Consider the following 13,546-nt stretch of genomic DNA (forward strand, 5'->3'; position numbering starts at 1 on the left):
GTGTGTGTGTGTGTGTGTGTGTGTGTGTGTGCTAGTATTGGGACTTGAACTCACTGTTTTCTGATCTTCACCTTTTTCACTCGAAGCTGGAGCTCTACTGCTTGAGTCACAGCTCCATTCCTGGTTTTTTTGCTGGTTAATTGGAGACTGAAATTCTCCCTGACTTGGCTGCCTGGGCTGGCTTTGAACCTCCACTTTCATATTGCTAGGGATACACCCAGGCATGAGCCACTGGTGCCTGGCTGGTATTTTGTTGTTGAGATAAGGTTTTACTACTCTTGTCAGAGCTGGCCTGGAATTCACAATCCTCTTGCCTCCCACTTCTGAGTAGCTGGGCTGACACTCGTGGCAAGAAGCTTTTGTCTTGCTACATTAAGTCGTCTCCGTGGGTGTGCTTTTTGTGTGTGTTATTTTAGCTCTTTCTTTTTCAAGGAACATCCTTACTCATAGTGAAATCAAAGAGAGGACCACAGAAAGCCCTTCTCCCTCCCGCTTGTCCTTCAGTCATTCCTCCCAAATAGCAAGCTAGTTACTTTAGTTTTACTGATTTGTTTTTGGCAACAGGAGCTTGCTAGGTAACCCGGGCTGGTCTCCTGCAGCAGGGCCCAGCTCGGGCAGCCTTGCCCCAGCCCTGGGAGCTTCAAGTCCTGGGGACAGTCCTGCAATGATGGTGGCTCTGGAGGCCATGGGCTGGGGACATATCAGTGGACAAGTGTCATTTCAGAGAGAGACAACTGTCATGATGAGTGATGGAGACCCATGGTGGTTTGCATTAGAGAGATCAGGGAGGGTCTCTGGGGACACAGCTGAGGCCTAAAGAAAGCAAAGATGCCAGACATGGAGCCAGGCATGGTGGTATATGCCTGTAATCCCAGCACTCAGGAGGCTGAGGCAAAAGGATCCTGAGTTTGGGGCCAACCTGGTCTACATAGTGAAACTCTTGTTTCAGAGGGAAGGGAGGAAGGAAGGAGGGAGAGAGGGAGGGAAAGGAGGAAGGAGGAAAGCCAGGGGTATGGGGCGGAGCTCAGATGAGGGTCATGGTGGCAGGTCAAGCCTGGGAGTTGAGAATGAGAGCTGGGGCACTGATGTCCAGACGAGGAAGGGGGTTCCTTTCCCCCCCACCGAATCTCCCTTTCCTCTCAGGCAGAAAGCCCTTTCTTGATGCTGCCTGGTTTGGGGGTCCCTTCTGGGTACTTCCCAGGGTCTCAGTCCTATGTCCCGTCCTTTCTGGGGGTGGGGTCTGCTCCAGGTGCAAGCAAGCAGGATTTGAAGCCAGAATGAGCAACAAAAGGTAACACATAGCCCACCTGAGAGCAGACCCCAGCACCTCACTCCCGGCCGCAGGGCAGAGGGCACAGTCAGTGTTACCCCACGGGATTGTCACATGTCCTGAAGGTGACACAAATGACCTTGCAGATGCCATTGCCCCTGACCTACCTGTCCTAGTTCAGCTGTCCAGTGGCTGACCGACAACACAGAACTGTTCTCTGCTATTTCCCATCCAGGGGCTCCTGCAGGGGCCTGAGGTACATAGTACGTCCTGCATGCATCCTTTTCCACCCAGAGAGCTCAGGGAGAAATCAGCTTGTGGCAGGTTATCCTTGCTCTGAAGAAAGCCTCACGAAGATCTGTACAGATGCATTTCTCCGGGTTGCAGTAATGCAGCACCTGGCTGGCCAGCTGGGGGTGGGGCAGCGGTGCATGCCTCAGAGCTTACATGGTGCTAAATACACTAAAATCACTGGGTACCGGTGGCTCACGCCTGTCACCCTAGCTGCTCAGGAGGCTGAGATCTGAGGATGGCAGTTCAAAGCCAGCCTGGGCCGGAAAGTCTGTGAGGCTCAAAGTGGTAGAGCACTAGCCTTCAACAAAAGAGTTCCGGGACCGTGGCCAGGCCCTGAGAGCTGCCTCCCCTCTCCTGAGGGAGAGCGGGTTGCCTTCCTGCTTCTTGCTTATGTGCCCCGACGCCCTGCCCAAGGGCTGCTGCAGCTGGGGAGATGACACACAGAAAATGAGGGTGACTCAGTGTCCCCTGTACCCCTCCCCCAGCACCACACGCAGGAGGAAAACAACCAGTCATGATGGGGTGCAGACGGCAGGGGGCGCTGTTCCCCCCGCAGTTTGGCTTGTGAGGGGCTGGTGCAGACGCTGGGAGCCAATGATGGAAAAGGGAGTGCTGTCCGTGGTTCTGAACCCACCCCACGCCGACCTCTGGCCTGGGATTGGGCAGGATGAGGGTTTTGTGTCTCATTTCTACCGTGATGTCCAAAGTCCTAACTAAAGCAGCAGCAGCAGCAGCCTAGAAGAAGGTACAGGCTGGGATATATTGCAATTTTCTTAGTCATCATCAGTGACTCAGTTTCCTTGTCTATAAAAATGAACCCGCCCTCCGGACAGGCTTGATGGGAAGATGAGATAGGTAGAGTCACATTCTAAGAGCGAATTAATACTTGTCAAGTGCCCGGGACCTGGGGCAGTGCTGTCAGTAAGTGGGGGCTCCTTGACCTTTGACCTTCAGCCTTTGACACAGCTTCTGTGTTGTTGACAGCTTCAGTTTTTCAGGACAGCATGTCCCAGGCTTATCTTCCACACTTGCCACGTGGAGCCAGCCACTTCTCCAGGGGGTGCTGTTCCTTGGGGTGAAAAAGGGGAGTTAGGGACCACTAGGAAGGAGTTTCAGGTGTTCCTGCCTACTGGGTTGTCACTGCAACCAGGCTTAAAGCTCATCTTTATCGAATTTCAGATTACAACTGGGTGCCAGTGGCTCACACCTGCCATCCTAGCTACTCTGGAGGTGGAGATCTCTGAGGATCATGGTTCAAAGCCAGCCCAGGCAGAAAAGTCTGTGAGTCTCTAATCTCCAATAAACTAACCCCCCAAAAAAAAGCCAGAAGTGGAGATGTTGTTCAAATGGTAGATCACTAGCACCCAGGCTCTGAGTTCAAGCCCCAGGACTGGTTCACATGTGCGTGCATGTGCACGCGCACACTTGCGCACGCACACACACACACATACACAATTAAGATTACAAATTTGCTCAATTGTCTGTGGAGACAGGGTCTCATTATGGAGCCCAGGCTTGCTGTAACTCATGCTTCTCCTGCCACAGCCTCCCGAATGCTGAGATTATAGGCATGTATTATTGCACTCAGCCTCTGAATGTATTTTCCTATTCAAAATCTGATCATCACTGTGCTGTACCTATAGAAGATGCTCTACCATCATCACTACGCTCTACTTATGGAAGGGGAAAGAAGGAAAATCACGAAGAGGGCTCAGCCTTTCCCTTAGGGCCTAGCTGCAAGGGAAGCTGGGAAATGTAGTTTCTATCCTGGGTAGGCTGCAAGGGAGGTTGGGAAATGAAGTTTCCATTCTGGGTGGCCTGCTCAGCTAGGTAAGGAAGGGTTGAAGTCAGGCCTCTGTGCAGGGTGGAGGGAACAGAACTCAAGCAGCCAGGAAACTAAGCTCAAGGTGCAACCCAGGGGGAACCTGATCCGTTCTTGGAAGAGAAGGTGGGGTATGACTGGCTCTCCCTCCCCCTTTCCCTCCTCCCTTCCCCCAGAAAAGGAACTGAGACTCTGGCAGACTGGTATGGTCCCATGGAGCCCTGGCTGGGGGTAAAAATGATCCTTTTAGACTCAATTTGGCTCCGAGCTGAGAGACATGCAGCTGGCTTCAAACTCCAGCCATGCCTGTGATGTCAGGCAACTCGCTTATCCCTCTGATCTCAGGGTTTTTGTGTGTAACGGGAGCTAGGCAGGAGCTGCCTTTCTGGTGAGGATGCTGGGGGAATGGGGAGTCAGAGAGCAGGTGAAAGGCCTGGCCCAGGGCCTGCACACACAGTGGGCACTCCGGAGTGTTTGTCTCCTGGCTGATGAGTGGTGACAGCCTTACCCAGCCTCAGGGTGGCCTGCTTTGCTGAGCTGGAGCAGCGGGCACGGCCAGGTTCTTGAAGTAGAGTGGGGAAAGGTGAAGGTGTAGAGGAGGAAGAGGATCTGAGAATGGCAGCACACACCTGTGATCCCAGTACTTGGGAGGCAGAGGAAGGAAGATCATGAGTTTGATGCCAGCCTGTGCTAGAATGAGACTAGGATGGGAGGGAGGGAGGGAGGGACGAAGGAAGGAGTATCAGGTGAGACTTGGAGCCCCCGAGAGGACAGGCACGCAGTGATGGTCAAGGATCATGTTTTAAAAAGGTTAGCTCACGATTCATACAATTATAAAGACTTTTAACACATTAATTAAAGAGAGAACTAATAAGAAATCTCCTCCAATTCAAAGGACACCTCAAAAACATAGCAATGAAGATACTGAACTTAATTCACAGATCAATGCAACTCTCTCCATGGATAATCAGTTGTGTCTCCGACACTCAGCCTGGCTGTACCACCTCAGTTGTTATAAAGCAGCTGGGAGACAAAGAAGGCCAAGGTTACTCGGGGGGGGGGCACATGGAGCAAGATCCGGGGATACTGTTCCCCCGCTTTCAAACCTTTCCTCATTTTTCTTGACAGCCACACCAGCACAAATGTAAACCAAGTCATGAACTATGAAGTCACCTAATCTCTCTCTCTCTCTTACACACACACACAACCACACACAGGATCACAGTACACAATCATGCATACACACGCAACTACACACATGATCATGCACATGATCACACAGAACCCCATAGGATCACACAACCGGGCACACACATGATCACGTATGCATGATTGCACTCACATATACCATCACACGACCACATGCACACACACCATCACATGACCACATGATTGTGCACACACAATCACAATTACACTGGATCACACACCTTTGGTCACACATGTACATATAGACATGTGACCACACACAATCATAGATGATCACACACAGTCACATATCATTACACGGAATCATATGATTACACACATGAGCACACACGATCACACATGCAAACACAGACATCCCTGTGTGTGCACCTGTCTGTCTTCCTCTTTGCTCACTGTCTTAGATCACAGTGCCTCATGCTCCCATCTCCACGCCATTGCTCCGGCTGTTTCCCTGATCAGCAGCTCCTGCCTCTTGCTCACCTCAGAGCACTCCCTTGAATACCCCTCTCCAGGGTCTTCTTTTCCCACTGCCTTCCATGTGCCTTTCCAATGTGGGTTATGAGGGTTTGAGTCCCAGCTCTGAACTTGGCAGGCAGAGGTCAGTGGTTGAGTCCCAGTAACCCAACTCATAAATAGGGTCACAACACAGTTGGCCTCAAAAGAGGAATTTGGTTTTATTTTGGTATGAAATTAGCAGAGGCTACAAATGAGCTTGGTAGGAGGCCGGGGGCGTGGTCTGTCCTCAGAGCTCCACCCCAGAAGGCTGGCCCCACCCCTGTGTGCTGGGGTGAGGCCCCGCACCGGTGATCTGGGGAAGAGTCACTGCCTATGGAGGGCCGAGGGAACTGCCTGCTTACTGCTGTGTCCTTGGCTCCCAGAACAGCCTCTGCCCCAGACACTGTGGCAGACACTGAGGGACTGGATACAGCCCAGGGGATGCAAGGCCCAGGAGCTGCAGCTGGGCCATGGTCAGCCTCCACTGCTAACAGAGGACAAGGCCAGACACTGCTGGACAGCGTGGGAGTTCCAGCTGCAGGGAGAACAGGACAGTCTGGGGCTGAGGGACGCCCCAGGAGACCAGCCTTGGCAGGAGCAGCCCTGTCAAGCACAGAAGGTGTCCGGGCATGGTGAGTCACAGGCAGAGCACAGGCCAGTACCCCCAGTGGGATGACCTAGGCCTTCTTTAAACAATCCCAGAGCTTTGGTACCCAAGCATCAGGCTGTATGACTTGGCCTGTGTGGGCCTCAGTTTACTCATCTGTAAAACAGATCTCATAGGGTTTGTCATGGTTAATTTTATGCCTCAACTTGATTCGGCTAGGGGATGCCCAGATAGCTGCGGGGTGCGGGGGTCGGGGGGAGGAGAAACACGATTCCTGGCGTTCTGGGAGGGTGTTTCTGGAAGAGATGGACATTTGAATAAGGACACTGGGGAAGGAAGATGGCTTTATCCTATGCCTATCATCTAATCTGTTGAGGGCCTGAACAAAACCCAGTCAAGAGGTTGTAAATTTGCTCTCTGTTCTGGAGCAGAGACACCCCCACCCCACCCCTGCCCTTGCACATCAGGGCTGCAGCATCTTGATCTTGGAGCTCTCGACTCAGGGACTTCCCCATGCCCTCTGCTCCTTCCTGGTTGTCAGGCCTCTGGGCTCTATGCACAGGGTGGCGATGGATGTCTTTCCTGAGTGGCCAGCCAGCACCAGCCGCCAGCAGGACAAGATGGTGGGATTTGTCCCCTCCAGCATCATGTGCCAGTTCCCATCATAAATCCCATCAGATCTGTTCCTTTAGAGAACCGAGACTAATCCAGGCTGCAGTGTGGCTCAAGCCAGTAGTGTTCAAAATCAGAATCTGCACAGGCTCAGTAAACACAAGAGGAAATAGCAGCTCCTCCCTTAATTCTCGGCTCTGGACCAGAGAGTGTGGTGCAGAGAAGTCCCAGGAGTCATGTCAAGTGCTGGGTGGGGCCAAAAAAAAACCCACCTGGGACTGTTATGTGGAAATGGTACTCTTTTCAGATCAGATTAAAGTTAAGACCATTAAAATTATAGGATTAAGTTCCCCCCAATGCAACGGGCTGAATTAAAGAAGGAAGGAGGTGATGGCTAAGACACCCATTGGGCGCAGTGGCGTGGGAGGGATTCAGGGACATGATCCAGACACACAGCAAGGACCTACCTCCAGCAGCTGCCACCTAAAGCCAAGACTAGGAAAGGACTGGTCCTCTCTGGAGTCTGAGGGGATGCACACCTAGTTCTGGACTTTTGCTCTCAGAATGGGGAGAGAAGACATTTCTGGCTTGTTTGGTTTGTCACCGGATTTGTAGGGATTTGTTCTGGGACCCCAGTGAAGTTAGCAGAGGGGTGGAGAGAAGAGCTAGAACTGCAGAAGTGAGGCCTGGTGCTGATGATGGGGTTTCTCGGATGCAGGGAAAGGTTGGATAGGAACCAGGCCCAGGCCCAGGCAGGACAGGGCGGGCTGTGGACAGAGAAGGGGTTGGTGAGGGTTACAAGAAGGGGCTCATGTGGGGTGCCAGTGGCTCACGCCTGTAATCTTAGCTACTCAGGAGGCTGAGCTCTGAGGATTGCAGTTCAAAGCTGGCACAAGCAGTAAAGTCCATGAGACTCTTATCTCCAATAAACCACCAGAAAAACCAAAGTGGCGCTGTGGCTCAAGTGGTACAGTGCTAGCCTTGAGCTGAAGAGCTCAGGGACAGTGTCCAGGCCCAGAGTTCAAGCCCCACAACCAAAAAAAAAAAAAAGGGGGGGGCTGGGAAGGTGACTCAGTGGTATAGCACTTGCCTTGCATGCATGAGGCTCTGGGTTCGATTCCTCAGCACCACATAAGCAGAAAAGGTGGAAGTGGCGCTGTGGTTCAAAAAAAAAAAAAGAAAGAAAGAAAAGAAAAGGAAAAATAGAAAAAAGAAAAGAAAAGAAAGAATAGGCTCAGACCCACAATAGTGATTTTTGCAAGCCAGCAAAGAATGTTAGGATTTAGGAATTGCAGCTGCATTTGTAACTAGGGGCATGTGTGGACTTTTCTGTTTTTATTTTTGTTTGGGGGGGGAGGGGCTGGTCCTGGGGCTTGAACTCAGGGCCTGGGCACTGTCCTACTAGCTCAAGGCTAGTGCTTTACCAGTTGAGCACAGCGCCACTTCCAGCTTTTTGGTGTTTAATTGGAAATAAGAGTTTCACAGGCTTTGCTGCCCAGGCTGGATTTGAAACCCGAGCCTCAGATTGCTGCCTCAGGCGTGAACCACCAGTGCCAGCTGGACTTTTTCTTTCTTTTTTTTTTTTTAATGTTGGTCATTGGGCTGGGAAGGTGGCTCAGTGGTAGAGCGCTTGCCTTGCATGCCTGAGGCCCTGGGTTCGATTCCTCAGCACCACATAAGCAAAAAGAAAAAAGCCAGAAGTGGTGCTGGGCCCAAAGGGGAAAACACTAGCCTTGAGCTGAAGAGCTGAGGGACAGCACCCAGGCCCAGAGTTCAGGCCCCACAACCGGACATCAAAAAAATAAAAATAAAAATGTCAGTCATGGGGCTTGAACTCTGGGCCTGGGCACTGTCCCTCAGCTCTTCAGCTCAAGGCAAACGCCCTACCACTTGAGCCACAGCGCCACTTTCCCAGCTGGATTTTTCTATTCTTCCCCTGGGGAAGTCACCAGGGTGTTGTCTCTGAGACCCCACTCAGGGTGCCCTACAGAATGGCACCGTTGTTCCTTCCCACATGGGGTTTGTGTCTCTGCCAAAAATTACAGGCAAGCATTGTTTTAAGAAGAAAATCACAGTCATTTAACAAATGATCCAGCACAGGGTTAAAGTTTGAGAAATTCCTTAACACCCTTGAGTTTCTCTTAGCAAGTTACAGAGCTGAGATTGGCAGACACATTGGCCTGGGCCCGGGACCTTTCTGATCTCTGATCCTGTACTGGTAGATATGTGTTCCAAGCTGCTCTTCCTGAAATATCCTGTTGGGGGCAGCAGAGAACAGGCCGTGTGCAAAGGGTGGAAGGCACCGGCCAGCAGGGGGCGATGCCACCTCAGGTAGCTGCTGAGTCCTTCTGGGCCCTCCTGACCTTCCAGCAGAGCAGCAGCAGAACTTGGGCACCCGGGTTCTCTGGCAGGGTGGGTCAGTGGGGAGAGGGAGGGCAGGAGGGTCATCCAGGCTGGGAGATGAGCCAGACTGCTGGCTCTTGCTCCAGCTGCCTGGCCACATAAGCAAGCCAAGCTGGAGCTGTGTCTGGAGGAGGGCTCGGAGCTGTGACCCCTGGGCTTGTCACCTGCCTCCCCCAGCCTGTTCTGTAAGGTGGCTTTTTGCTGGATAATTGGATATAAACGTTTCAAGGACTATTCTGTCTTGGCTGGCTTTGAACTGTGGTCCTCTGGATCACAGTCTCCTGAATAGCTGGGATTACAGGCGTGAGATACTACTCAAAAGGCACCTGGATTTGTAGTTTAATAGTAGAACATGCCCTTTGCAATGTTCAATAAATAACACCGAATACGCATGAAAAAACAAACAAACAAACAAACAAACCCAGGGCTCCACTGTGACCAGGAGAAAAACTACCCCAGCTGAGGAACATGGTAGAGCACTCACCAATGAGGAAAAGTCAGGTACTGAGTTTTGAGTTCCAGTCTCAAGGCTAAAAACAGAAAAGACAAGAAAAACAATAGAAGTGGAGAGGCACCACAGCTGGATGGCTGGGGCAATGGGAGGAAGGAAGTAAAACACTGTCTCTTGGGCTCTCTGGGCCCCTCTCTTCCCTGGGGTGGGCCCTGCCTTCTGATCAGGTCAGAGGATTTCTTCATCCCTTGCTGGCCAGGGACTTTGTGCCTCAGTTTCCTCGGATGTTGTGAGGGCCGAGGGCACACAGTGGGAGTTCAGCACCCCACTTTTTTGTCCCCAGTGTGGACATGGGGGGAGAGGCCCTGGGACAGATATACCCCACAGTCATTGAGGACAGAGCCCCCCATTTCAAAGCCAACCAAGGCAGGAAAGTCCATGAAACTCTTATTTCCAATGAAGCACCAGAAAACCGGAAGTGGCGCTGTGGCTCAAAATGGTAGAGCACTAGCCTTGAGCAAAAGAGCCCAGAGACAGTGTCCAGGCCCTGAGTTCAAGCCCCATGACTGGCAGGAAAAAAAGAACATGAACAGCCACCCCGTGGCCTGCGCCCCGGGTCTACCCACCCTGGGCTCTGGTGCCATCCACAAGCGATCATGGCAGCTGTGTGGCCCTGGACAGTGCCCTTGAGATCTGGGAGCAGCCATGTTCTCCGTGGACACGTGGGGAGCTGCTCGGCGTGCAATGGCCAGTTCGGGGCCCCGCTGTGTCCCGGTCCTTGGTGGCTGCGTGGGGACAGGAGACCCACGCCTGGGCAGATGCGTGCATAAGGAACACGAGGCCCCCAGTGGGGAGGCCGGGCAGCCCTGATGCTGGGCGCTGAGGCCAGTGTGTGCCCGAGGGTCAGGTTCCTCCTGGGCACTGAGCTAGGGCTGCTGCCCACTGGGTATGGCCCAGAGGCTGACATAGGTATGCTCTGCCTCTGGGGGCCTCTGTGAACAGGACCCCCTCCCCCAGAATCCTAGAACCCTGCCAGGCCTACAAGGCTGGGGGCCTGTCATGGGGACCCCTGGCAAAGCCCTTGGGGTGTGTGTGTGTGTGTGTGTGTGTGTGTGTTGGTACTGGGGCTCGAACTCAGGGCCTCATGCTCTTACTCAGTTTATTTATTTATATATTTTTGGTGCCTATCCTGTGGTTTGAACGCAGGGCCTGGGCGCTGTCCCTGAGCTGCTTTTGCTCAAGGCTAGCGCTCTACCACTTGAGCCACAGCTCCACTTCCAGCTTTTTTGGTAGTTTATTGGAGGTAAGAGTTCCACAAACTTTCCTGCCCTGGCTGGCTTTGAACTGCTATCCTCAGATCTCAGCATCCCCAGTAACTAGGATTACAGGTGTGAGCCACCAACTCTTAGCTCACTCAGGTTTGTTGTTTTCTTTTCTTTTTTTTTTTGCTCAAGGCTGGTGCTTTACCACTTGAGCCACACCTCCACTTTCAGCTTTTTGCTGGCTAATTGGAGATAAGAGTCTCTTGAATTATCTTCCTAGGCTGGCTTTGAACTTTGATCTCTAGATCACAGCCTCCTGAGTAGCCAGAATGACAGGCATGAGCCACCTGTGCCTGGCTTACAAAATACTCCTGTGTAAGACGTGCTGGAATGTTCTTTCTGTTGTTTGTGACTGGGCGTTCAGCACATAAAGGTGGCTTTTGGTTTCCGAGCATCCCAGGAGCCTCCAGGGGCTCAGGACGGAACAAGTTCTGGGCTCGCAGCCTGTGCGCCACACGGGCGGTGCTGGGGCAGCGCCCCCCACAGGGTCCCAGCGCCTCTGCTGCTGGGCCCTCTGCCCCGCCTGCTGCTGCTGGGCCCCGGGGATCAGACGCCTGGGGGACATGGGGGTGCAGAGTGGCCCTGCCCGCCCCAGGTTGCAGATTTCTGGACTCCCTCCACCATGGCTCATTGCTTCCACCCAGGCCGAGGGAGTTCTGTGGAATTCGAGGCATTTGGCCTTCAGGGGCGGAGGCTGGTGGGGAACCCACCCAGGCGGGGCCTTCCCCTGGTCTGGAAGGACAGCGGCTGGCCATGGCTGGAATCTGACTGGCTGCTCTGATCTGGCTCTCAGGGGACCCCGGGCCGGGACACCCAGGCCAGAGGCCACAGCACCCAGTGAGCATTTTGGGACCGCCGAGCCCTCTGTCCTCCTAACTAGCTGCCTCTCCCTTAGGCCCCTTCTCCCCTTCCCCGACTCCCAGGCCCCGTGGAGAGGACCGCTGAGAGATTTGCACTGAGCAGTCCCCACACCTCCGCCCAAGATGAGCCACCTCCATGGCAGGTGTCCTTGTCAGTCTCCAATACGTCAGGAGCTCCAGCCCCTGGGCCTTTGCACATGCCATCCCTGGCAGACAGGACACAGAGCAGTCTTGGAAGGGGGCAGAGATTGAGTTGGGGCAGGCCCAGCCCTGGGACACTGAGAGCCCCAGCTCAGTGGACATAGTGTTCTCAGCCAGGTCCCAGCTCTAAGTGCCCTCCTGGCAGCCTCTTCCCGTGGCCAGGGGCTCACAGGGCGATTAGATGGCTTCTTCCAGGGGCTCACAGATCCAGTCTGGGCTGCGGAGCCCCAGGGCTGTAGAACCTCTCCCCAGGCTAGCCCCTCCCCCATCCTCTTCTGTTCTGACTCTGCCCTATCCATCCAAAAGCCACCTGCGCTCCGGTTCTTGCCCAGCCCTGCCTCTGGGGAAGCCAGTGAAGACGCCAGGGCTGCAAGCATCTGGAGAATGTTCCAGAAAATGTCCTGACCTCATCTGTCCCCCCCTAGACACCCCCCTATGCCGAGGGTTCGAGATCTTTATGCTGGCAAGGCCACTTCTGCCTTCAGCCTTGCAGTGGCTCCTGCCCGGTGCAACCCAGGATGCCGGCAAGGACCAGGCGGGGCTTCTGCAAGGCGATGATGATGATGATGATGACGACCACGACCACAGCCACGACTGTTCTCTTGGCACTACCGGGGTTTGAACTCAGGGCCCCTCACTTGCTAGGCAGGTCATGCTACCACTTTCAGGTAGGGTCTCCTACTTTGGCATGGGCTAGCCTCAGACCTCAGTCCTCCTATCTCAGCCTGCTGAGATTACAGGCCGGAGCCACCACACCCGGCCCTTCTGGAAACTTTTGAACCCAGCTCCCAGGACTGTGGGCTGAGTGAAGAATGGATGCAGACCTGGTTTGCGCGGGAGCAGGGGAGCGCTGAGAGGCGGGGAGGGCGTCAGGCTCTCCCTCCCAGGCTGCTGGGGCTGGGGTGAGTCATGGCTGCTAGGCCCGACAACCTGCGGAGACAGGAGCCAGGTCTTATTCCGTCTTCTGATTCATCCCGAAAGAATGAGAAGCATCTCTCCCTCCCTCTATCCCCTTCCAAGTGCAACTCGCCTTTGTGTCACGTCTTGGGCTTTGGGTTTGTTTATTTTTTTTTTAAGCCTAATACATTAGGCCAGGCTACTAGCAACATTCTGTCCGCAACAACACCCAGCTGACATTGGCTTGTACCACAGCAGGAAGCTTTGGTTCGTGTCGTGTGGGAAGTCGAGTGAGATGGCTTCAGGCATGGCTGGTCCAGGGGCTCAGGTAGTGCTTGCAGAGTTAGCAGGCTTCCCTGGCCTGGTGGAGAGTTGTTGTTGCGCTGGGCTCCTGGGCTGGCGTCTCATTGGCTCAGCCTGGGTCACATGTCCAGGTCTGAGGCTGAAGCAGGGCAGTGGTGTCGCGGGTTGGCCTGGGAGCCGGGCCGGGGCTGGGAACCAGAGCCCCGGGCAGCCCGGCTGGACGTGTGTCCACACCGAGGCTTCCAGGCTGCCCAGGACTGGGAGTCCCTCGGCAGCAGGCTTCTAAGTGGGCCCCGGTCCCTCGGGCAGGGCCCAGAGCCGAATTTTACCTGGCTCCCACCCGCTCCACCCTGCTCCGAGCACTGGAGCCCGGGCCCTCCATTTCTTTTTCCTTTCCTGAGCTCGGCCTCCTGAGTAGCAGGGATGACAGGCGCAAGCCTCCACGCTGCGTGCGCTCCTGTCTCCTTAAACAGGCCAGAAACACGGAGGCCGTGGCTTCCAACAACCACGGAAATGAGGCAAGGCTACCTGGGGACCCCCTCTGCCCTGCCCAGAGCTGGGGGAGCCGGCCCCATCTGTGCGGAACTAGAAGGAGGTTCACTAGGGCGGGGCCCAGCCCTGCCCCCCTGCCCCCCTGCCCCTGGCTCCCCTACCCCCTCCTCCTCTGCCTCCCCCTCTCCTGCCCCCTCCTCCCCTAACCCCTCTTCCCCTTCCCCTTCCTCCTCTTCCTCTTCTTCTTCTTCTTCTTTTTGTCAGCCACAGGGCTTGAACTCTGGGCCCGGGCACAGCTTTTCAGCTCA

The 13,546-nt window shown here is 54.3% G+C and overlaps 1 protein-coding gene across 1 annotated transcript in view; it reads left to right on the forward strand.

Annotated features, from left to right (window-relative positions):
• Positions 1-12,740: 12,740 nt before the first annotated feature.
• Litaf (lipopolysaccharide-induced TNF factor) overlaps positions 12,741-13,546 on the forward strand; it is a 42,481-nt gene continuing 41,675 nt past the window's right edge. The window contains exon 1 of the mRNA XM_013011732.1: positions 12,741-12,771. The gene's annotated coding sequence lies outside the window, so the exon portion shown is untranslated. The remainder of the gene's footprint in view (positions 12,772-13,546) is intronic.

Source organism: Dipodomys ordii, unplaced genomic scaffold, assembly GCF_000151885.1.
Source record: "Dipodomys ordii isolate 6190 unplaced genomic scaffold, Dord_2.0 Scaffold14, whole genome shotgun sequence".
Taxonomy (NCBI): Eukaryota; Metazoa; Chordata; class Mammalia; order Rodentia; family Heteromyidae; genus Dipodomys; species Dipodomys ordii.